Source organism: Eriocheir sinensis, chromosome 66 (genome assembly GCF_024679095.1).
Source record: "Eriocheir sinensis breed Jianghai 21 chromosome 66, ASM2467909v1, whole genome shotgun sequence".
Taxonomy (NCBI): Eukaryota; Metazoa; Arthropoda; class Malacostraca; order Decapoda; family Varunidae; genus Eriocheir; species Eriocheir sinensis.
The window spans coordinates 8,026,927-8,052,211 of NC_066574.1; the positions used below are offsets into that span (position 1 = coordinate 8,026,927).

At 44.6% G+C, this 25,285-nt stretch overlaps 1 protein-coding gene across 1 annotated transcript in view; it reads right to left on the reverse strand.

Annotated features, from left to right (window-relative positions):
• LOC126987834 (gamma-glutamyl hydrolase-like) overlaps positions 1–25,285 on the reverse strand; it is a 149,545-nt gene that overhangs the window by 80,264 nt on the left and 43,996 nt on the right. The window contains exon 2 of the mRNA XM_050845230.1: positions 7,710–7,785. The gene's annotated coding sequence lies outside the window, so the exon portion shown is untranslated. The remainder of the gene's footprint in view (positions 1–7,709; positions 7,786–25,285) is intronic.

Here is a 25,285-nt window from a genome sequence, read left to right on the forward strand (position 1 = left end):
TCTCTCTCTCTCTCTCTCTCTCTCTCTCTCTCTCTCTCTCTCTCTCTCTCTCTCTCTCTCTCTCTCTCTCTCTCTCTCTCTCTCTTCAGTCTTTTCTTCTCGTTAAGTTGTCAAATCGATAATGATGAGTATTTTAATGGATAACTCGTGTCTTTCCACCAGTTAGGAAATTCTGGAACGGCGCGCAGTCAACCCGTTACAAGTCTTCTTTCTTTTCTGTTCAGTCGTAAAATTATTAAGGATGTTTATCAATTTGCAGCATATCGTGTACTTTTATGTATTTTTGGGGGTATTTATTCAAAGAAAGAAAGAAAGAAGAAAAGAGTTTAGTGCTTATTTTTCTCACTGTAATTGCGTTGAGAGCGTTTTTTTTCTTTTTTCCATTCCGTGAAATTCGTAAAAAAAGATAAATGCTTTCTAAATGTTACAGCGTTCACTTAATGATGAGTTTAATGAAAGGCAAAAGCGGTGTGTTCCATTTCCTGCGACTTTATGCGTCTATTTTATCATTTCAGTCAATACCAACAAACAAACAAACAAACAAAACGATAAATCCTTACTTTTTTATTATTGAACGTGACGGCGCTCATCTGAAGTGGAGTTTAATCATGAGTCGAAGCTAATTGGCGCGTGGCATCGGGCGGAGGTCAACACGGAATAAAGTTTGAATACCTCTGATTAGAACGTGTGACCTGAGTGACCTTATTGTTGTTGTTGTTGTTGTTGTTGTTGTTGGTGGTGGTGGTAGTGGTGAGGGTTTGGGTCATCATAAAGGCTTAGCAAAAATAAAATAAAAATAAACATAAATAAATAAAAAACGAAAGAAAGAAAGAAAAAAAAAATCTTCCTCCGTCACTTTATTACGAGGAGTGTCCGTCTCTCTCTCTCTCTCTCTCTCTCTCTCTCTCTCTCTCTCTCTCTCTCTCTCTCTCTCTCTCTCTCTCTCTCTCTCTCTCTCTCTCTCTCTCTCTCTCTCTCTCTCTCTCTCTCTCTCTCTCTCTCTCTCTCTCTCTCTCTCTCTCTCTCTCTCTCTCTCCTCATGTGTGTGTGTGTGTGTGTGTGTGTGTGTGTGTGTGTGTGTGTGTGTGTGTGTGTGTGTGTGTTGATGGGTGAGTGCGTGCGTGCGTGCTTATAAAATGTGGATGCGGTGATAAGATAAAAAGAAGGGAAAATAACCGAAGAGGGAAGACGAGGAGGGATGGGAAGGGAAACGAAGGGAAAAGGAAAGGGAAAGCACTGACCACAAAGGAAGGGAGGCTGAAAACAAACAAAAAACAAACAAAAAAAAAGAAATAAACAATCCCACAGAAGATGAATAAAATTACCCATCCACTTTCCTTAATTTCTCCTTACCTTGACATTCCCTCCCTTCCTCCCTTCCTCCATAACATTCCCTTTCCTTCCTCTCCCTCACACCAGCTCCCGTCCTTCCTGCCATTCCCTCCCTTCCTCCTTTCCTCCCTGCCATCTCCTCCCTTCCTGACAACCGTTCCCTTCCTGCCATCCCCTCCCTTCCTCCTTTCCTCCCTGCAATCCCCTCCCTTCCTGCCATCCCCTCCTCCTCCTCCCTGCCATCCCCTCCCTTCCTCCCTGCCATCCCCTCCCTTCCTCCTTCCCTCCCTGCCATCCCCTCCCTTCCCCTCCGGCACCTTTTCCCTCCAAAGCAAAACCAGTATTCAACAACCCACGAAATATTTAGTTATTTAAAAGACTCACTAATTGGCCCACGCGCTTGCTTCGTTCTTTAATCCCTGATGATGATAAGCGAAAAAAACATTCATATTCATTTCGTCCACTGCCTCCCAAAGCTCCCACGCTCCTCCTCTTCATCCTCTTCCTCCTTCTCCTATAATTCCTTCCCCCTTCTGTCTCTCTCCGGCATATGACCACAGATGTTGCGCCGACTAAACGAAACTTTCCAGCTTTTCCTCCTCCTCCTTGTTCCCTTTTCTTCCCCTCTCTACTTCGTCATCATCATTGTTATTTTTATTACGATTATTATTCTATTCTTTCTCATGCCATCCCCTTCCTCCTTTCTCCTCCTCCTCCTCCTCCTTCAACTCTTCCTCCATCTTTCCTCCTCCTCCTTCTCCTTTCCTCCAGGTCCTCATTATACTACTCGGCTCCTTCCTCCTCTAGTCCCTCCCTTGACCCACACTCTCACATACTCTTTTCTCTCTCTCCTCCCCTTCCTCCTCGTTCTTCTCCTCCTCCTCCTCCTCCTCACTTCTATTTCTTCTTCCTCCTCCCCAATGCTTTCTTTTCTATTCCTCCTCACCCACATCCCAATAACTTCCTTTCCCTTCCATTTTCTCCTCCTCCTCCTCCTCCTCCTCCTTATTTCTGTTTCTTCTACCTCCACTCTTCTGTCTTTAACTTTTCCTCCTCACCCCTCTCCTTGTCTCCTTCCCTTCCTCTCCATTTTCTTTCTCTTGCTCTTCACTCGTTCTTCTTCTCCTCTTTCTCACTTTGGTTTCTTCTTTCTCACCCCCAATGCCATTATTTTGTTTTCCTCCTCTTCTCTCTCTTCAAACCCTCTCCTTCCTCCTCCTCTCCAATTTCTTTTCTTCCTTTCCTTCTTTTGTTCTTCCTCCTCACTTCTGCTTCTTCAACTTTTTCTTCCTCCTCTTCCTCCCTCTTCAAGTCTCTCCTCCCTTCCTCTCCAATTTCTTTTCTTCCTCCTTCTCACTTGTGCTTCTTCTGTCTTCAACTTCTCCTCCTCCTCTTCCTCCCTCTTCAAGTCCTCTTCTTTCATCCTCTCCTTCTCTTCCTCCTCCTGACTTCTGCTTCTTCTGTCTTCAACGTTTCGTCCTCCTCTTCCTCCTCCTCCCTCTTCAAGTCCACCCTTCCTTACCTCCATTTTCTTGCTCTTTTTTCTTCTTCACTCGAGTCGTCAGCCTTCAAACACATACACGCCTTCCCGCTGCCCGCCGCTCAGTACCGCGACTCGCTGGGAATTCTTCTTCTTTCCCGGCAATAAAACATCCGAGACAGTTCATTTAATTTATTGCGCCCGTGAAAAATGAGCGTGGAATTACTTTGTTTTGTTTCTTGTAATTTTTTTTTGAAGTGGCGCCATTCTCGTTTCTCGTTATTTGTTTATTTTATTTTTTTCATCGTCGCGGGTAATTATTCTTCAGGGGATAATAACTTCATTTCGCGTGACGTGGATTATAAGTATTTTTTTTATTTTTTATTTGCGAGGGGCCTTTGATGTCGTTGTAATTTTCTCAGTGTTTTTATGTCATTTCTTTTTATTTCTTTTGGTCTCATTTTAGATGTTTTTGTTTGTCTATGTATATGTGTATGTGTGTGTGTGTGTGTGTGTGTGTGTGTGTGTGTGGGTGGGTGTGGGTGTGGGTGTGTGGGTGTGCGTGTGTCTCTCCCTCACACTCCTACTCATAGCACACACACACACACACACACGACCTCCGCTCCCACACACACACACAGAGCGACAGCTGGAGCGTAAAAGAAGGAGAGGAAGATGGAAGGGAAAGAGTGTACTTTTAATGGGAGAGATATAAAAGAAATAACTATAAAGAAGGGAGGGAGGGGGGTGGAGAGGTAGGCATAGGGAGGGAGGGAGGCACCGACGAGAGGCGCTATAATGAGAGATGGGTAAGTGAGGGAGGGAGGGAGGTGTGGGTAGAGGGAAGAAAGGGAGACATATGGGAAGGTAGGTAAGTGAGGGGGGTTAGGGAGGGAAGGAAAGGGGCCCAGATTTTCTTTCAGACAATAGACATCTTTTCCACCTGGGATGCCACACACCTGAGTCTGCCTTTCACGTGTTTCCTGGATCTCTCTCTCTCTCTCTCTCTCTCTCTCTCTCTCTCTCTCTCTCTCTCTCTCTCTCTCTCTCTCTCTCTGTCTGTGTCTGTCTGTCTGTCTGTCTGTCTCTCTCTCTCTCTCTCTCTCTCTCTCTCTCTCTCTCTCTCTCTCTCTCTCTCTCTCTCTCTCTGCGGTGATTTATAATGATACGGATGAAGCAAACAACAACAACAACAACAACAATCATCATCATCATCATCATCATCATCATCATCATCATCATCATCATCATCATCATCATCATCATCATCATCAGATATTACTAGTAGCGGACAAGGACTAATCTCAACTTTTCCACTTCTCTTTGTCTGATGTTACCGTCCTGGACCCTACTTCAGCAAAGGCTCCAATTTTAACTCCTCACGTGGCTTTCTGTCTGGCCTGACGTCTACAATCCCTTGGTTAGCCCTATTACTTTGGGTGTCCATCCTTTCCTTCCTCTCCCTCACCAGCTCCCGTCCTTCGTGCCATCCCCTCCCTTCCTCCTTTCCTCCCTGCCATCCCCTCCATTCCTCCTTGCCACTCCTACGCACGAAATAACCTACACAAGCCCATTTCCTTTTCTTGATCACCACTCCTATATCTTCAACGTTTATCTGCTCCTTAACCCCCGATGCTGCGTTCCTCTCTCTCCACGGTGTGCCCAGAATAATGGACTTCTAACACATTGTAAAGGGAAGGGTAACAACTCATGCCGCATCCACTTAAACAGAACAACAACTGAAAACTTAAAACAGCCTGAAGGTAAATCGTTGCAAACAAACATTGGTGAAGTTCGGGCATCGCTAACAGACTCCTTAGGCAACGCAAAGGGAAAGATGAAAGGATGCTGCGTAATTTGTCTCTCTCTTATACTATGGAGGATCTACAAGAGGATGCTGGTTAACGTTATATATATTTATTCTGCATGCATGAACTAACTCTTTTTGCTACCACTACCACCACCACCAACAACAACAACATCCCTACCACAAACCTCCATTACCACCACCACCACTACCAACAACAAAACAAGAAATCACCTTCCTCCTCCTTCTCCTCCCGTCTGTTCCTCTCCTTCCTTTTTCAATCTCAAGCCTCAACGTATATCATGTTTACTTGAAACCCTCCAACCTTTTTACTCTTTTTTTCTTCCTTTCTTTCTCACTAACACAACAAACCACAGACGATGAAAGACTGCTGGGACCCGCTCAACTTTCTTTCACTTAACTTCTCTTGGTTCCATTCTTCTATCATACTACCAATCCTCCCATTTTCTTGTTATTTTCTTTCTTCCTTTCTCACTCATACAACAAACCGCGGAATGTGAAAACCTTACTTACTTAACTTATCCCAGTCCCACTATTTCGTCTTCGTTGCCTCCACCCTCCATTTCTCTCTCTTTATATATATATCTCCCTTTCTTTCTTTCTTTCGTTCTTCCTTATACAACAAACCGGGGCAAAATTTTTCTGTGAGCGTAAATCTTTCTCCTCCCTTACTTATTTCCTCCTTTCCTTCCGCTCTTGCAATATTTCTTTCTTTCTTTTTCTTTCTTATACAACGAACCACATCTATTTTTTTTTGTGTGCACGTAAATATTTCTCCTTCCTCCTTGCCTTCCTTTCTTGCTTTATATCTTTCTTTCTTTCTTTCTGATACAACAAACCACATTCGATTTTTTGGGTATCTTAATATTTCTTCGCAGTCTCGTTTATTCCTTCTTTCCTTTCTTTCTTTCTTTCTTTCTTTCTTCCTTATACAACAAACCACATTCAATTTTTTGGGTATCTTAATATTTCACCTGTCTCTCATTTATTCCTCCTTTCTTTCTTTCTTTCCTTCTTTCATTCTTTCTTCCTTATACAATAAACCACATTCGATTTTTTGGGTATCTTAATATTTCGCCCAAGTCTCTCATTTATTCCTCCTTTCTTTCTTTCTTTCCTTCTTTCATTCTTTCATTCTTACTTATACAACAAATCACTGGCATTTTTTTTCTGTGAACGTTAATCAATCCTCCTCGTTATTGACTTTCACTCACTTCCTCCTTCTCTTCTGCTTCCTTAACAAGTCCAGACGATCACAAACTTCATGAACTAAAATTATACCCCGAGCATTACATAAACTTCCTGAACTTCTCTCTCCCTTCCTTCCTTCCTATCACTCCTATCTATATACACACATGCAGGTTAAAAGCTATCAAGAAAAAGAAAACAGCATCCTTCATCCTACAGTATCCTTCATTCTTTATCCAACGTCCTATTTAGTATCCTTGCGGGTGTAGGATACGTTCAATGGGAGTAGCGATGAGGACGTTTAGGATTACGTACACAAGTCCGGAACTTCGATATCCTATGAGTTTGCGATATCGGTTACTGTTATCAATCTGTGTATCTTGTTATCGGGGGGGGAGGAGGAGGAGAGAGAGAGAGAGAGAGAGAGTGCTCTCTCTCTCTCTCTCTCTCTCTCTCTCTCTCTCTCTCTCTCTCTCTCTCTCTCTCTCCCCCGCAGTGTTCAGGGACGTGATGCGAGGTGTTTTAACATGTTTTAACCGCGCACAAGACTTTCGAGAAGCAAAATGAAAGACACACAAGAAAATTAAAAAGCCAGAAGCACGCACACACACACACACACACACACACACACACACACACACACACACATTCACTACCCACGTTCTCATTCATTTACTCTGCGCAACTCTTTATAGATTCACTCCAACATTCACTTACTCCCTCTCGCCCTCACCCACTCACTCCCGCTGTTGTTTTGTTTCCTCTGCCGCTTTTACTCTCCCTGCACTTACCGCTGATACACTTCCATGATTCGGAGGAGACAGAAAAAAACACACACACAAAGCAGAATAAGTCAGTTACCCAAGACATGGACGAGACACGTAAAGCAAGAACAATGCGAGAGAGGAAGAGAAAGACGCAGCATTCCTCTCTCTCTCTCTCTCTCTCCCGGCTCTTGCTGAAGTAAGGAGGAGGAGGAGGAGGAGGAGGAGGAGCATCACGGAGATTCACTCAGCAATCAGAGAGAGACAAGGACGACGAAGCAGGTAAAGCAGAAAGGAAAGAAAGAGTAGTAAAAAAATACAAACTTCACAACTCGCACTTAAGTTAATGAAAGTCGAGAAGCGAGCTGCAGCAAAAGCGAAGGGCGGATTGGAGCTGAAATGCATGTGATCAGGTTAAATATAGATGCAGGTGTCGAGGGCAGAGCAAAGCAGGGTAGAACAAGACCAGGAGTTGAGGGGAGAATAGAAGAGGAGTGGACAGAGGAGAGAAGAGGAGATAGAAGAGAGGAGAGGAAAGGAGAGGACAGGACAGGAGATGAGGAGAGGAGAGAAGAAAGGAGGGGAAAGGAGGGGAGAGGAAAGAAGATGAGGAGAGGAAAGAAGAGGAGAGGAGAGGAGAGAAGATAGGAGAGGCTGCACCGTATATAAAGGGATGTTTAGGACGTACAAACGAGGCTATATAGACCTCAGAAGCCTCCTCAGCATCTCAACTCTTATAATAAACGTTTTTTCCCAAGAGCAAAAAAATATGAGACGTTTTTTCTTATATTAACACTCCGAACTGCGTCGTCCTGTATCGTTTCGCTTTGCTCTGTTCACGTTTTCGTTTGTTCAGAGTCGCTCGTTATTATATATTAGTTTTATTATGTCTTTTATTATGCATTATAAGTCTTTGTGAGGTGACATTGCTATATAAGACAGTGACTCGATATATTGAAGGCATCTGATAATCTCTCTCTCTCTCTCTCTCTCTCTCTCTCTCTCTCTCTCTCTCTCTCTCTCTCACCCACCCCAGCTACACACACACTCGCAATCTGGATGTTCCGCAAAGCAATATCAACACAACGCCTTCGAGCCATAAGACTTGAACACCCACCTGCCTGTCTGCTTGTTTGTCTGTTTTGCTTGCTTACTACTGCCTGTCGGTCGGTCGTTCACCCTCCCTCGGCACGCTGAAAAACACAGGAGAAGAACAAGAATAAAACGAACCGAAAAGACGACCCAAAAATAAAACTGGAACTAAAAAAGAAAAATCCGAGGACGAAACAAATATAAAACTGGAAAAACAAAACAAAACAACAAAACGAATGAGCAAGACGAAACAAGAATAAAACGAGAACAAAACACGAATCAAACGAGGGACACCGATGACCTCAAAACGTAACACGACCCCCGCTATACATAACATCAAGAACATCGAACTGAAAGACAACACAAACACCGAACAACACCAACCACGAACTCAAAAACAAATAGGCAACACAAAAAACAAGAACCTCGATTTCTGAATGTCCCCTCGAAGTAATATCACAAGAGCCTCGAGCAACGACCTCCTTCCTGTTGTCGTCCTTGGGTGCAACGTTACCAGATTGTCGTACTCAGCCGCTTATATTTCCCGACTTCCTACCCCAAAACTGTCTTCTGGGCTCCAATAACGAAACTCATTTATAGTTATCGTTAAAAGAGTTAGATCGTGATGTTTCTTGGCAATAGTTAGGCGTCAGAAACAGGCAGGAAACTAGGCTCTGAGTACGATAATCTGGCAACGGTGCTTGGGTATACTATCTGGAGTCGGTCGTTGAACTTTCCCTCGGTACGTCGGGACTCGAGACCCTTCCAGCCACTCAGCCACTCAGCCAGTCAGTCAGCTCCGAATAGGCCGTCTTATTGAACATTCCAAACCCGACCCCGACTGCCTCCTTCCCTTCCCCCAGCGCTCCCTCCTTGTGTTGTGAGAATGTGATATTAAAGTTGTTGGCGTTTGATTCCGTGATAGATGTAGAGGCGATACGGAGATACAAGATGGAGATGGCCACACCTGACCTAGCCACCTTCCCTTCTCCCAGCGTTTTGTCCTCGTCTAGTAAGAATGTGATATTGAAGTGTTGGTGTCTGATTCAGTGACAGACGAATGGTGACATGGAAAATCGAGATAAAGACATAACTGAAAACGAGATAGACACACCCTACCCTTCCCCCTTCCTTTCCTTTCCTTAGCGTTGCCTCCAGGTCTTGTAAGAATGGGATATTGAACCGTTGATATTTGATTCCATGAGAGACAGACGAAGAGGCGACTTGGAAACACGAGATTAAGAGATGGACGCACCTTGCCTTTTCCCCTTCCCTTCCCCCAGTCTTCCCTCCTTGTCTTGTAGGAATGTGATATTGAACCGTTGATATTTGATTCCGTGAGAGACAGACGAAGAGGCGACTTGGAAACACGAGATTAAGAGATGGACGCGCCCTACTTTGCCACCTTCCCTTCCCCCAGCCTTTCCTCCTTGTCTTGTAAGAATCTGATATTGGACCGTTGATATTTGATTCAGTATTAGACGGATGAAGACGCGGGATGGAAACACGAGATGAAGACATAACAGGGACGACGAGATGGGGGAGGGAAGAACATAATGGACAGCACGCCAGAAGTGATGAGAAGCAGAGGAATGAGATTGGAGAGGAAATGATGCTAAAGATGTTAGATATGAGGAGAGAGGATTGTGAACGGTCGGGATGGCAAGGTAAGACAGGTAATGGAGGGATTGAACAAGAAAAAAAAAGAGAAACAAAGGGATGAGATAGGAGCGAAGAGTGTAACATAAAACTTAAAAAGGGTAGAGTGACCAATAGAAGTAGAAAAGAATGAAGACCAGAAAAAATAAAGGAGATAAACGAGATAATAGGACAAGGAAAGGTCAAAAAAGAGAAACAAAGGGATGAGATAGGAGAGAAGAGTGTAATATAAAAGTTAAATAAAGGGCAAAGTGAAAAACAGAAGTAGAAAAGAAAGAAGACCAGAACAAAATAGAGGAGATAAACAAGATAGGACAAGGAAAGGAACAAGGAAGTAATAGACAGAGCAAAACAGAACGTATAGGGAGGAAGGGAAACGAAGAGAAGAGAGAGAGGACATGAAGAGGTAGCTGATTAATGAGACTAAAAAAAATAAAAAAAGCGAACGAAAGAAGGATGCTACACATTTTTTTTTTTTTTTACAACAAAGGAGACAGCTCAAGGACACAAAAAAAAGGAAACAATAATAAAAAAAAGCCCGCTACTCGCTGCTCCTAAAAATAAAACAAGGATAAAAAGATGAAACAAGGAAGAACATGACAAAGAGCACAAAGATGAAGAGGGAAAAAAGAAGAAAGAAATGGAAATAAGGAAGGGACGGAGAAGCAATGAAGGTAAAAATGAAAAAATAAATAAAAAAATATAAAAAAACAGGAGAAAAAACGAGGAATATACACAGATTGGAGAAGACAAAAACATGACATAGCACACAAGAAAAAAAAATATATACGAAAGAAATAAGAACGAAAACACGAATAAAGGAGAGGCATAACGACATCGCGGAAAGAAGGGCAAGGAAAAACACACAAATAAAGACAAATAAAAGGAACCGAACAGGGAAAAAAAACATGACAAACAGGAAAACAAAAGAAAGGAGAGGAGGAAAAACAAGATAATGAGGAAAGCAAAACCGATAAGGGGATGAGGGAGTTGATGGAATAGATAAGTCATGAGGTTAGGGAATAGAAGGACAGGAAAGGGAAAGGATAGGAGGGACAGCAGCATTGATGGGAATGTGAGAAAAATGGCACAAAACAAGGAAATGAAAAAGCTACAGAGAGAGGGAAGAGAAAAGGGAAACATGAGAGAGAAACGAACATGGAATAGAAGCGTAGTTGGATAATGGGACAGAAGAAGTGACGGGATGGAAAAGACGGGAATGAAATAGGGAAGTGAAAGAGATGAAGACAAAGAGAACAGGAAAGCTAAGGATGGGATAGAATCGAAGATGGAATAGGAAAGCAATTGGATGGAGAGAGGAAGATGGAAAAGAGAAGGAGGGGAAAAAAGAAGAGATGGTCACGTTGATAGATGGAGGAAGAAAAGATGTGAGGAGAAAAGAAAAGGTAAAAGAAGAGATGAAAATAGAGATGATGGCAGGAAAGAAAAGATGCGGAAGGACGAGAAGGAGAGCAGGAGAAGGATTAAAGAAAGGAAATCATAAAAGAAAATAATGGATATTGAAAGGGAGGAATGAGGAAGAGAGGGAGGAAAGATAAAGATGGAGGGATTAAAGAGAACCAGATGAGAAAGAGAAGAGATGGACATGAAAGCGAGAGCGAGAGAGAGCGAGAGAGAGAGAGAGAGAGAGAGAGAGAGAGAGAGAGAGAGAGAGAGAGAGAGAGAGAGATGACACTGTACTTGAGTTTGCGTTAATGGTTGTCATGGTAACGATACATAATGTTTACCGCACGCACACACACACACACACACACACACACACACACACACACACACACACACACACACACACTCTTAGTTTTAATTTCCTCACTCATTTTTTTTTTTTTTACCTTTTTTATCATCTCCGTCTGCCTTGGTTCTTATTTTTATTTCCGACATCTTCGCCCGCCCGCCCACTCTCTCTCTCTCTCTCTCTCTCTCTCTCTCTCTCTCTCTCTGGCGCGCACACACACACACACACACACACACACACGCACACACACAAGGGCAAAGGGGTAATAACGCTGTTTATTTAGACCAACGCCGAGCCAATATCACCCCTCCCACCATTACCCCCACCCCGCCTCTTCCTCCTCCTCCTCTACCACCATTACCCCCACCCCCCCTCCTCCTCCTCCTCTCCCTCCCTCCCTCTATTCTCTCTACCCTTCCCTTACCTCCTCCTCCTCCTCCTCCTCTACGTACATTTTCCACCCTCAAACTCTCCCCATTTCCCCTCCTCCTCCTCTTTTCCTTTCCCTTTCTTTATTCCTTGTTATTTATTATTTGTCTCTTTTTTTGTTTTCTTTGGTATTTCCTTCTCTTTTTGCTTTCTCTTTTTTTTTCGTTTTTCTTTCTTGTTTTTATTCTTGTTCTTCTTTTCTTTTCGCTTTCTTCTTTTCCTTGATTATGTTCTTATTTTCTTCATTTCTCTCCATTTACTCCACTTCCTCCACTTCCTCCTCCTCCTCCTCCTCCTCCTCTCCTAATTTTCCACTTTTCTCCTTACATCCATTTCCCTTCCACCACCATTTTCCACCATCACCTCCTCCTCCTCCTCCTCCTCCTCCTCCTCTTATTATCCCAAATCCTTCTTCTCATTCCTCGTCCTCCTCCTCTTTAATCTTAATCAGCACCTTCCTTTTCCCTCCTCCTCCATTTCTTCTCCTTTTTTTCTTCACACGCTTCACCTTTTTCTACTATGTCATCATCGTCTTCCTCATCATTCACCTTAATCAACTCCTCCTCCTCCTCCTCCTCCTCCTCCTCCTCCTCCTTCCTCATCCTAATCTCCTCTCGCTTGTCGGCATAATGAAGCACTACACGCATGGCGGAGGAGCGGGACACGAGGAGGAGGAGAAGGAAGAGAAAAAGCGTAATTAACATGAGACAGGGGATAACAGGTGAGAGAGAGAGAGAGAGAGAGAGAGAGAGAGAGAGAGAGAGAGAGAGAGAGAGAGAGAGAGAGAGAGAGAGTCACTTCATCCCACGCCACTTCCGTTATCACCACCACCACCACCACCACCACCACCACTATAAAAAGAAACAATTTCCCCATTTCTATTCCTGGCAAGAAGTGGAAAATCTCTCTCTCTCTCTCTCTCTCTCTACTTATACGATGTTCCGTGTTCTCGAAATTCTGTGGCCTTGACCTTTCATAACTCTCTCTCTCTCTCTCTCTCTCTCTCTCTCTCTCTAATCCCATTGACCTTGACCGTTTGACCTTTCATTAAAAAAAAACAATAAATGCGTGGACCGTACACAGACAGACGGTGCGTGGCCTTGGCCGTGAAGTCGAGCTTAAATATTATGAGTTATGGCGACACTCAACGACGACCCGACGCTTGGGAGGCTGTGGCGGCCGGGGGCGTGATGGGCAATGAAAAGCAGGCGATGGCAGTAAATTCAGTGTTCCCAGTTCGGCGGTGGCAGTGAATTCAATGTTTCCAGTTCGGCGGTGGCAGTGAATTCAGTGTTCCCAGTTCGGCGGTGGCAGTGAATTCAATGTTTCCAGTTCGGCGGTGGCAGTGAATTCAGTGTTCCCAGTTCGGCGGTGGCAGTGAATTCAGTGTTCCCAGTTCGGCGGTGGCAGTGAATTCAGTGTTCCCAGTTCGGCGGTGGCAGTGAATTCAGTGTTCCCAGTTCGGCGGTGGCAGTGAATTCAGTGTTCCCAGTTCGGCAGTGAATTCAGTGTTCCCAGTTCGGCGGTGGCAGTGAATTCAGTGTTCCCAGTTCGGCGGTGGCAGTGAATTCAGTGTTCCCAGTTCGGAGGTGGCAGTGAATTCAGTGTTCCCAGTTCGGCGGTGGCAGTGAATTCAGTGTTCCCAGTTCGGCGGTGGCAGTGAATTCAATGTTCCCAGTTCGGCGGTGGCAGTGAATTCAGTGTTCCCAGTTCGGCGGTGGCAGTGAATTCAATGTTCCCAGTTCGGCGGTGGCAGTGAATTCAATGTTCCCAGTTCGGCGGTGGCAGTGAATTCAATGTTCCCAGTTCGGCGGTGGCAGTGAATTCAGTGTTCCCAGTTCGGCGGTGGCAGTGAATTCAGTGTTCCCAGTTCGGCGGTGGCAGTGAATTCAATGTTCCCAGTTCGGCGGTGGCAGTGAATTCAATGTTCCCAGTTCGGCGGTGGCAGTGAATTCAGTGTTCCCAGTTCGGCGGTGGCAGTGAATTCAGTGTTCCCAGTTCGGCGGTGGCAGTGAATTCAGTGTTCCCAGTTCGGCGGTGGCAGTGAATTCAGTGTTCCCAGTTCGGCGGTGGCAGTGAATTCAGTGTTCCCAGTTCGGCGGTGGCAGTGAATTCAGTGTTCCCAGTTCGGCGGTGGCAGTGAATTCAGTGTTCCCAGTTCGGCGGTGGCAGTAAATTAATTTTTCATTATTCTTTTTTTTTTGCCCTTGAGCTGTTTCCTTTGCTGTAAAAAACAAACAAACAAACAAACAAACAAACCTTAATCCCCAAAGAAACCACAAAAGAAACGCGTCATGAATTCCATATCACAAAATTTCGCCTCAGGTATTTTTTTTCTTTTTTTTTTTTTTGCCCTTGAACTGTTTCCATTGCTGTAAACAAACAAACAAACAAACAAACAAACCTTAATCCCCAAAGAAACCACAAAAGAAACGCAAGTCATGAATTCCATATCACAAAATGTCGCCTCAGGTATTAAAAGAATAACAACAAAAACGCTCCATATCCCCGAGCTTAAAAAGGAACGACAAACAACGAACTCCATTACTCGACTGAAAAAAACTGTGTTGGTGACAAAAATTCATAACTCTGACGCTAAACGAAGCTCATGGAAACACCGCCGTCAGAAACACACGATTTTTAGCACTAAGAGTGATGGAAAACAACGACAGCAACTTGCACGACTTTTACGACTGGGAATGCTGGAAACACAATCAGCACCGTTGCCAGATTATCGTACTCAGAGCCTCGTATTTACCGTTATCTTAGCCATAGCTAGTGCCAAAAAAACACCGATAATTAACCATTTTAACGATAACTATATATGAAGGCAGTTATTGGGGTCGAGGAGGCAGGTTTGGGGTCGGAAATCGGCAAACATAGGAGGCTGAGTACGACAATCTGGCAACGTTGACAACCAGGGAAACAACTTTGCCTTTTAGTATAATGAAAACCGATGTCAGTTACACGAGTTTTAGCGGAGAATTATGAATACAAGGTAACGTAACTTTTAGAATAATGAAAGCCAACGTCAGTCACGCGAGTTTTAGTAAAGAATAATAAAGACACACTGGTATAAATATTTCCTCTTAGAATAATAAAAAAAAAACGTCAGTAACACGAATTTTAGTAGAGAATAATAGACACACACTGATCCTTAGAGCCACGAGGGTAAAGAAGAAACAGCTGGAACATGATTCTTAGCCTTAATATCAATGAACTTTAGAAATAAGACTAACGCCAAAACACATTCACCAACACCCTCGTCCCCTGAGTAAGGAAAATCGCGGCCAGTTAACGCTATTTCTACGTCTAATGAAAAGCTCCTTAAGAACACCGTAACTACTGACCTCTATTTTGGTGACTCTATTCTACTTTCTTTTATAGGTGCTTAAAAGTCTTTTTTTTCTTCCTTATTACGCTATAGTTACTTTCTTTGCTGTAAATAAAAATACAACACAAACTATTCCTAACATAATCACGAGAGATGCTGAACGCTTTCTTCCCCCGCTCTATAGATACCCTGGAATACAAAGGAGCCGAGATTGGATGTTATAGGCCGGTGCAGCCCACGTCAGAAAGTTTTTAATGAATAGTCGAAGTACTGAACATTAGGAAAGCTACAAAGAAAATGGGATATTGGAAGGAAGGGGAGAGGGAGGAAAGAGAAACTGGACGAGGGAGTATGAGAAAGGGAGGGCGAGGGAGAGAGAGAGAGAGAGAGAGAGAGAGAGAGAGAGAGAGAGAGGATGGGAAAAACGACGATAGAAAATGGACGAGATGAAGGAAGGGAAGGAGGAATTGAGGGAGATATAGAAGGGTGGGAAAGAGGACAAGATAGACAGCAAGAATAGATGACTGATAATGAATTGATAAACCACTGAATATACAAACAAATATATATAAAAAAAAAGTCTTCTATTTACAAGCGTCAACACTGCAGGATTAACGACTACGACCCCCTCATCACCACTACTGTCACCACCACCAAAACAATCACCCTCACCACCACCACGACCACCATGTACACCACAACCGCCAGAACCAAAATCGAATCTGTTTTTCCATACAGATGACGTGTTGTGACATTGGTATTGGGAGACACATTGTAGTGGGAGGGAGGGGAGGTGGTATGGTTATGTAAGTGGTGGTGGTGATGGTGGTGGTGATGGTGATACGGCAAATGGTGATGAGTGGTGATGAGACCGGCTGGATTAAAAAAAAAAAAAAAATGTAGTGGTGGTGGTGGTGGACGTGCTCTTGGTCATGGTAGTAATAGTGGTGGTGGTGATGATGGAGGTGGATGGTGATGTTGAGGTAATAGTGGTAGTGACGGTTATGGAATTGATGCTGCTGGAGCTGGTGGTGGTGGTGGTGGTGGTGGTGGTGATGGAACTGGTGGAGCTGATGATGGAAGTAGTGATGGTGGAACTGCTGGTTGTGGTAGTGGAGGTGATGGAACTGGTGGTGGAGTTGGTACTGGTGGTAGCGGTGGTGGTGGTGGTGGAGGCGACTAATCGACTTAACAGGCGAAGCAGCTGCGAGGGACAGATGGAAAACGACTGACTGACCACGAAAAAGGAAGGGAAACGGGGCGGAGGAAAAGAAGGGAAGGGACGGGAAAAGATAAAGGAAAGGAAAAAGGTGGAAAAGGAGATGGAGAGGAAAACAACTAGGGGAAGAGGGAAAGGGAAGGGAAAATATGGAAAAGTAGATGGAGCGAAGAGACGAGAAGAGGGCAGGAAGAGAAAAGAGATGAAAAAGAAGAAGCAAATGAACGAGGGAAAAAAAAAGGAAGGGAAAGAAAGGGAAGGGGAGAAAGAGGGAAAAAGGGATGAGAAGGAAGGGAAAGGGGAGTAAGGGAGGAAAATAGGATGAAAGGAAGATAAAGGGATGGAAAAGGAGATGGGAGGGAAATACAAAAAAGGGGAAGGGAAGGGGAGGAAAGGAAATAAATGGGGAGGGGATGGAAGGGGAGGGAGGAGAATTGGATGAAGGGAAGGAAGGGGAAGGACAAGGAAGGAGATTAAATATGGAGAGAGAGAGAGAGAGAGAGAGAGAGAGAGAGAGAGAGAGAGAGAGAGAGAGAGAGAGAGAGAGAGAGAGAGAGAGAGAGAGAGAGAGAGAGAGAGAGAGAGAGAGAGAGAGAGAGAGAGAGAGAGAGAGAGAGAGAGAGAGAGAGAGAGAGAGAGAGAGAGAGAGAGAGAGAGAGAGAGAGAGAGAGAGAGAGAGAGAGAGAAAATCAATACATCAAAGACGGATATTCATGTATGGAAGATTAATAAGACGAAGATGAAAAAAAATAAAAAACGAACCAAAATCACGAGAAGATAGAAGGACCATGAAAGCGAAGGAGATGGACGAGGGGAAGGAAACAAAAATAACAGAGGAATGTAGAAGATAGAAAGAGAAGGATTGAGAGAGAGAGAGAGAGAGAGAGAGAGAGGCTGTCTAAATATCATGACGTAAAAAGATATGTTAGTTAGTTTTTCTTTTTTTTCATCATGGTCTGTTTTTTATCGACTTTTTCCTCTTCTTCTTTTTCTTCTTCTTCTTTTTCTCCTTCTTCCGACATTCTAAGTATCGTAAAATAAAGAGATGTATTAGTTTATCTAGTTTAGTTTATTTAATCCCCTCTTTCCTTTTCTTCTTTTTCTTCTTCCTCTTATTCCTATTCCTCTTCTTCTTCTTCTTTTTCTTCTTTCTACCTCCTTCCCTCCTCCTCCTCCTCTTCTTCTTCTTCCTTACTTTTCTCTTCCTTGTCTCTTTTTTTATCACCAATTTCCTCTTCTTTTTCTTTTTGCTCTTCTTACTCCTCCTCTTCCTCTTCTTCTTCTCTTTCTTCTTTCTCCCTCCTCTCCTCCTCCTCTTCTTCTTCTTCCTTACTTTTCTCTTCGCTCCTCTTCTAATTTCAACTTTGTGCATTTCGCGAGGCAGAGGATCGCTGTTTTGTTATTTACGTTTTAATCTTCACTCTAACTTGCTCCATTTCCAGACACGCTGCAGCTGCCGATCCGATTCCTTTTATTAACTCTTCTTCTTTCTCTTCATTACGACTTGAGTTTGTTCATTTCGGCTCTTTTTTTTGGTTGGGGTGGGTGGCAGCTCTTCGATTCGTCCGTCTTCCCGAGGTTCAATTTCGGCCACTTTGCACCCCAGGGATAAACAGTTTGCTTGGCTTACCTTTGCTGTTGTTGTTTCGGTTTTTCAATTCACTTTATTTTCGTTCCTGCTTTATTTGTGTTTCCCCCGTGCCGTTAAGGAATTGGTGTTGTTGTTTTCGGCAATCTCCTTCCGTCCGTTTTTATATTCTAAGTCTAATTAACTGGATTCATTTGTCGTTATTTAATCCATTTTTTTTTTTTTACAGCAGAGGAGACAGTGCAAGGGCGGAAAAAAAGAAAACAATAATGAAAAAAAAAAAAGCCCGCTAATATTACGAAGTTCCGAAGTTACGAAGAGATGGTGCGATTTTTCGTTTTCATGAGCTCCAGTTTCTCTTTTACGGTTTTCAGTCTTAATTTTCCACTTGTTCGCTTTTTTTTTCTGCTACATTGTTATTTTTTTCTGCGACAGAGATAAAAGCCTATAACTACCCAATCATTATCATTATTTTATTTCTATGCTACAGTGGTATGGTGACTGTTTTCCACGTACTGTGTTGAACGAAAGTTAAAGAATTCCCAAAAGTTAGGTTGGTATTCTTAGACAGTTCCGACTCTCACATCAACTATTTCCAAAGGCCAAAAATGAGATCAGTCTGGTTCTAATGAGTGTTTTTGTAGGTTCATGCCACAGAAGGGTCAAACTGCCACTAGGGTCAATAAATTACCCCTGGAAATGCCCGAAACTCATTTTTTTTATTTTACAACAAAGGAGGCAGCTCAAGGGCACACACAAAAAGAAAACAATAATAAAAAAAGCCCGCTACTCGCTGCTCCTAAAAAAGAAACAGGAGGTGGCCGAAAGCAAGATCAAATACGAGAGGAGAGATGTCCTGATACCTACGAAAGCCTTGTCAAATATGTGTGCTGGGGCGCCGGAGTGCTTAAGAATACGGCCCTAATAAGACCACATGGATCTGCTAGGGTTACAAGAAAGCACTACCTTTAAAATAATAGGCTGGGATGAGTAATGAGACCACGGGCAGCTTAACCCCTTGACTGTGGATTTCCTAAAAGAAGACATCACCAAGCTACAGGAATGGATCAAAAAGTGGCTGCTACAATTCAATGAAGAAAAATGTAGTCTTGCATCTTGGGAGGGGATATCCAGCGTACCAATACCACATGGGAAACACTCCACTACAACGTTGCCAGATTGTCTTACTCAGCCTCTTAGATTTACCGACTTCCGACCAAAAAACTGTCTCTTGGACCCCAATAAGGTGATTCACTTATAATTATCGTTAAATTAGTTAGTTCCTGATGTTTCTTGGCAATAGTTAGGAGTCAGAAACCGGTAAATACTATCCTCTGAGTACGATAATCTGGCAACTGTGCTCCACTATCCACCACAGAGGCAGAGAAACACCTGGGAGTATATGTTATCAGGCTGCCAGTGAAAGCCAAATTCGTTCTAATCGCAGCGGATGGGATAAGCCTATGCCCGTAACTTTATCTTACCATCTATTAACCTTTTAGTCGTGAGCTATGTGCTATACCCATTGAGCACTCCATTCCCCTACGTAGTGTGTTGTTTTGACTTTCCCGTTCTCTCACAAACAAAAGCATTTACACCCACCAACCCATAAAACACATATAGTTACTTTACTTTCCAAGCCACAATGAAATGTTGGTTTTTTCCTACGTATTGTGTGATTCTCTTTCATATCCCGTCCGGCAAGGAATGATGGTGTCTGATTCCTGGCGATTCCTTTCTTCCTCGCACCGATACTCCCCGACCTGTCCCGCCGCCTAACCAAAACGAGGCGGACAAGGAGACACAAACCACCACCGAGCCTTATCATGCATCGAGTCAACTGTTCCGGCTTGACAGTGACTCGATTTACATTCGTTCTTGCAGTCACCTCTCCTTGTTCTCCCTTCCCTTGCTCCCTTCCTCTCTATCTTTCTCTTCCTCATACACCCACCCACATAATCTCTCTCTCTCTCTCCCTCTCTTAATCCTCCCCCCCTTTACCCACTTTGGCTTAATCCCTTTCTCTGTGCTTCCCTCCGTCTTCCTTCCATTCCCATTGTTCCTCTTCATCTCCTCCATCTTCCTCTTCTCTCAGCGTTCCTTCCTTTCACCCTCTTCGTCTCCCTCCGTTTCTTCCTCTCCATTCTTCATTTTAATACCTTCCTTTTTTTTCCAGGGTTTTTTCCTCAATATTCAAATTTCAACCCTTCTATTTTTTTTTCCCTAACTCCCCTTCTTCTCCTCTCTCTCCACCCTTCCCATTGCTCGTTCCCTTTCCTGGTGTTTATTTCTTTCTCCTTCTCTCTTCCGGTATATGTTTCTTTCCTCTCCTTCTCTCCCCTTCTCCTCTCTCTCCAGCACTCTCAAAGCCCCTTCCCTCTCCCGCTCTTGCCCAATATACCTTTCGTTCCTCTCCTTCCCTTCCCTTCTAGTGTTCATCTTCCTCTCCATCTTTCTCAGTAAACGTTTCTTTCCTCTCCTTGACTTCCCTTTCCTTCCCTCTCTCTCCATCTCTCCTACTGTTCGTCTCTCCCTCTCATCCCTAGTATACGTTTCTTCCTTCTCCTTCCCTCCATTCGTCCTCTCCCCCGGCCTTGCGTGCTCCCATCGACGTCTCGGCAGTGCTCACATATAGACACAGGGGATGAGGAAGCAGCGAGCCACCAACACGAGCCATTCTTTTATCTTCGTGTCCACAGATTGCCGCCTCGCTGTTGGCCTAACCACACCCACCCTCTCTAAACACCGAGCCTTTCTTCCCTCCCTCACGCCCGGCTGTGTGTTCTCTGAGGCGTTGTGTGAGTTACGTTGAGCCATGCAAAGGTATTCTGGCTGTCCCTCTGGCTTTCCTAGTGGTGGTGTATGGTGCCTTTGGGTGGTGTGGTGGTGAGGTGCATTGGTGATGGAGGAGAACGAGGAAATGGTGGTGAGTGATGGGTTTTGGTGGTGGTGGTGATGATGATAGTAAAATAAAGGTAGAGTTTGTGGTAACGGCCAATGATGAATGCAGAGATGAGGGTGTGATGAGTTACAGAGGTAAGGGAAGGGTGTTGAAAGGGTAGTGTAAGGGTGTTGGTAGGTTGTAGGTGTTAGATAAAAATAAAAAGCGCCAGGGAAAGGTAGAGAAGAAGAGAGAGAGGAAATTTCTGATCCGGATGAAGTCAATATGATAAATTACAATGATGCTTTTAGTGAGAAAATAAAAATAAAAGATATGGAGACAACAACGAAGAACCAATATAGAAGAGAGCAAGAACCGAAATCAACAGGGAAAGAAAGAAAGGAGAATAAGTAATGATAAAACCGATGATGAGTTTTAAGTAAAGAAGAAGGAGTAAGGATGGAGGACAAATAGTGGCGAGGGAGAGAAAGAGGGAGAAAAAGGAAGAGAAAGAAAAAGAGTACAGTTTCAGGGGAAGAGGAAGCGAGGAGGGGGGGGGGAGGAGGGGAACATGCCTGAAGCTTTCGAGAGATTAAAACTGCGTTGGTTATCAGTGTGTGTGTGTGTGTGTGTGTGTGTGTGTGTGTGTGTGTGTGTTACAGGAGACTAGAATACCACTAAAAAATCGAAGCCAATAAACGACGATAAATAAAACACACACACACACACACACACACACACACACACACACACACACACACACACACACACACACACACACACACACATGACAAATATACACAAGGGGGGAAAACACAAATAAAACAAATGAAAAAAACAACAGCTGAAGGATTAAAGAAGAGGGAGACAACTCAACACAGCTTCAAGGTAAAAGAAGGAGAGCTAAAACAAGGGGACAGAGGAGGAGGAGGAGGAGGAGGAGGAGGAGGAGGAGGAGGAGGAGGAGGAGGAGGAAGAAGAGAGAGAGAAATGAGAAGCTTGGGCGCATCATCTCTCTTGCGAAAATCGGACAGATTAAAACACACACACACACACACACACACACACACACACACACACACACACACACACACACACTCCCATCCCCCATCCCCCCCCCCCAAACACACACACAAGGAGCGTTCAATACACCAACATTTTAAGAACAACAAAAACAAAGATAGAAAGAGAGGGAGAGGGAGAGGGAGAGGGATGCTGGGATGTCGGAGAGAAGAAGGCTGACATTTATGAGCATCTCGCAGGATCTACTCAAAGGATCCTGCGCCCCGAACAGAGACGTAGAAAGGATTGCCCTAAGCCTTTGGAAGCGGATGTCAGGAATTAGTGATATAGGATTGTGAGTCGCCCGGGGCATTCAATCCTCCTTGGGACCTCGTGGGAAGAAGAGGAGCCGGAAGAGGGGAGAGAGGTAAGAATGGAAAGTGGGAGGATGGGAAGAGTAGGAAAGGGAGGGGAAGGGAAAAGGAAGAGAAGAGAAAATTAAAGGAAGGGAGGAAAAGAAAATGATGAGAAGAAAAGAGAAATGAAGACAATGAAAAGGAAGGGAAAGGAAGGGAAGGGACGGGAAGGGAAGGGAAGGGAAACGGAAGAGAAGAAAAAATGAAAGGAAGGGAGGAAAAGAAAATGATGAGAAAGGAAGGGATATGAAGACAATGAAAGGGAGGGGAAAGGAAGGGAAGGGAAGGGATGGGAAGGAAAAAAAAGGGAAGGAAAGGAAAAGAAAGGAAAGGAAAGGGAAGGAAAGGAAAGGAAAGGAAAACGAAGGGAAAGGAAGGGAAAAAGAAAATGAAAGGGATGGAAAAGAAAAGGAAAGGGAAGAAAAAGAGAAGGAATGAGAAGAGAAAAATTATGGAAGGGAAGGGAAAAACACGGATTAGAAGGGAAGGCAAAGGGAGATAAGGAAACACTAAGGTATGAAGTAAAAATAAGGGTCAGAAAAAAGGGTGACGAGGGAAAAGAAAAAAAAGGAAAACAGGAAAAGAGGGACAAAGAATAAAAGGAAGAGAGAGAAAAAAGGAGATAGAGACGATGGGGGGGGGGCAGGAGGGAGGAAGGGGGAGAAGCCACATCGAACCAGCGAGTTTTAAGGAACACCCAAATTATAAAGTTCAGAACAAAAGACGAAGCGAGTAAGAGAGTGGCAAAGAAAAGGTCGTTGGGAAGACTTAAGGCTAATGAAAGTGAGCAAGGGTACGTGGGGTGGAGTCAGGGGGCTTTGGGAAGATTGTACAGGTGGAAGGTGTGGGTAGGAAGAGTACGGGGCAAGGTGCAAGGTATAAGATGCAAGGTGGGCTTAATGAGGGGGTTAGGAAGGTAAAAGGTAGGGCTACAGGTAAGGTATTCGTGAAGGTAGGAGGACTAGATGGTGTGGGTGGTGATAGTTAGATAGATAAAATAGATGGAGGTGAAGTCTAGGGGTCACATTTTTAAACATTTGACAAGGCTTTCGTACGAGTTGTGAGCATTGCCAGGGGTAGTTTGATGGCCCTGGTGGTAGTTTAACCCTTATTCTGTACCGTAAAAGTGAAGAAAGACGTATTACAACCAGCTTAATCCCCTTATCGGCCTTTGGATATAGTTGATGCGAGAGAAGGAAGCGTCTGACAATGGGCCGATCTTAGTGATGGGAATGGTTAAGGGCTACTGGGTGTTGAAGGGAAGGGGAAGGGGATATAGACGGTGAGGAACAGAGGGAAGAAAAAGGGTACACATGAGCGCTTTCAGTCGTTCAACAAAGATATTGGTGAAGTATCGGCGAAGACAAAGGAGGAAGACAAGCGAACGAAAACAATCTGCTGCAGGCGCCTCCTCCCGATACTGGTCCACGCACACACACACACACACACACACACAGGACCGCCCCCCCCCTCACAAACAAACAAACAAAAACACGCAGACACACAAACACTCACGCAGACGCACACACACACACACACACACACACACACACACACACACACACACACACACACGCAGACGTACACTTTCAGACACACACATACACACGAAAAGTCTCATACTACACACACACAAATATACACACACAGAATCCCCCCCCCACCACCACACACACACACACACACACACACACACACACACACACACACACACACACATACACTAACACACGCACGCACTCCCGCACACGCAAACACACACAGAGGGGCAAGCAAACTTTCTGAGGCGCCATCCATCAGAGCGCCGTCCAAGCAGCTGCCCCTGCGTGTCTGATAAGGAAGGGAAGTGTTTGCCTCGTGACGTGAGCCCGTCCTGCCGCGTAGATGTGACGTCACTGTTACACGAGTGACGTCACGGCCGGCGTCACTGGGGCGCTGGTGGCAATATCGATTTTCCCACCTTCGTATGGCGCTCAATAAGCCGCCGAGGCAGCCACCTGGCGATGCCCTGCACGGCAAGGTGTGGACGAGAAGGGTGTGAGGGTGTATAGGAGAGCAGAGGAAGGGAGAGTAAAGTACAGCAGACCACAGCAGAGAGAGGTACAGAGGCAAGGGAGGCGACGCTGAGTAGGACAATCTCTCTCTCTCTCTCTCTCATCCAACACACATACGGGTTGGTGGCCGCCAGGGACCACTGTGTGTCCCTTGCTGCTGGAAGATTTTTTTTTTTCCGTGCGCCTCGTGTGGTGCGCCGCGCGGCCGCTCCTGCCGCCGCCTCCCTCCTCAAGATGTCCCGCCGCGCCGCTGCCGCCCGTCAGCCTCACAGCTTCATCTGGTTTTCCGCTTCGCATGGCTTGTGTGAAGAGCTTGTCAGGGCCAGCCAGGCAGAATTTCTTTTTCAATTAAGTCAACACATAAAACGTTCCCCTTTCTCTCTCTCTCTCTCGATATCGAAGTTACACGCAGTTGCATAATGAAAATATGCGTTTACGATTAAATTCAACAAGTTTTTGTGTATGTATGCATGTATGCGTGTATGTATTTATGTATGTATGTATGTATGACACAACAAACTCAATAAAAATCAAGAAATTGCAATGTTAAGGAGACATATTATGCAGGAGAGGGCAAAAGAAGGGTGATGGACTGGGAAACACCACCTGATATTAAAGGCCCGAGGGGAGGCCACTCAGCTGATGGTTTGATGAAATTAAGAACTTGACGCAACATTTCCATCGAACTTGAAACTAAAGCCACGTGACTGAAACGAATGTAAACGCTTGAAAGGGGCTTATCTTCTGCAGTGAAATGGTAGAGGGTGGCTATATATATGATTTAACACACACACACACACACACATTCACACACACACACACACACACACACATAAACGTTCATTTATCATCAAGGCAACATTCTTGCGGTTATATCACGCAATTCTGCGTAAACCATTCATTAGCCGCGGTGTACGGGCAGCAGAGCATTATATTAGTCCCACACAATTTGGATGAGGAGCTGGAGGAAGGTGTTCTCGACGCTCACGAGGGGGGGAGGAGGAAAGAAAGTTGGAAAGTTTCGTTTAGTCGCCGCAACATCTGTGGTCATATGCCGGAGAGAGACAGAAGGGGAAGGCATTATAGAAGAAGGGAACAGACCCCAGGAGACGGGACACAACACCCGATTAATACCTGGTACCCATTCACTGCTGGGTGGACAGGGGTGTAGGGTATCGGAAAAGCCGCCCAAATTTTTCCACTCCGCCCGGGAATCGAACCCGGGCTCTCTCGGTTGTGAGCCGAGTGTGCTAACCACTGCAC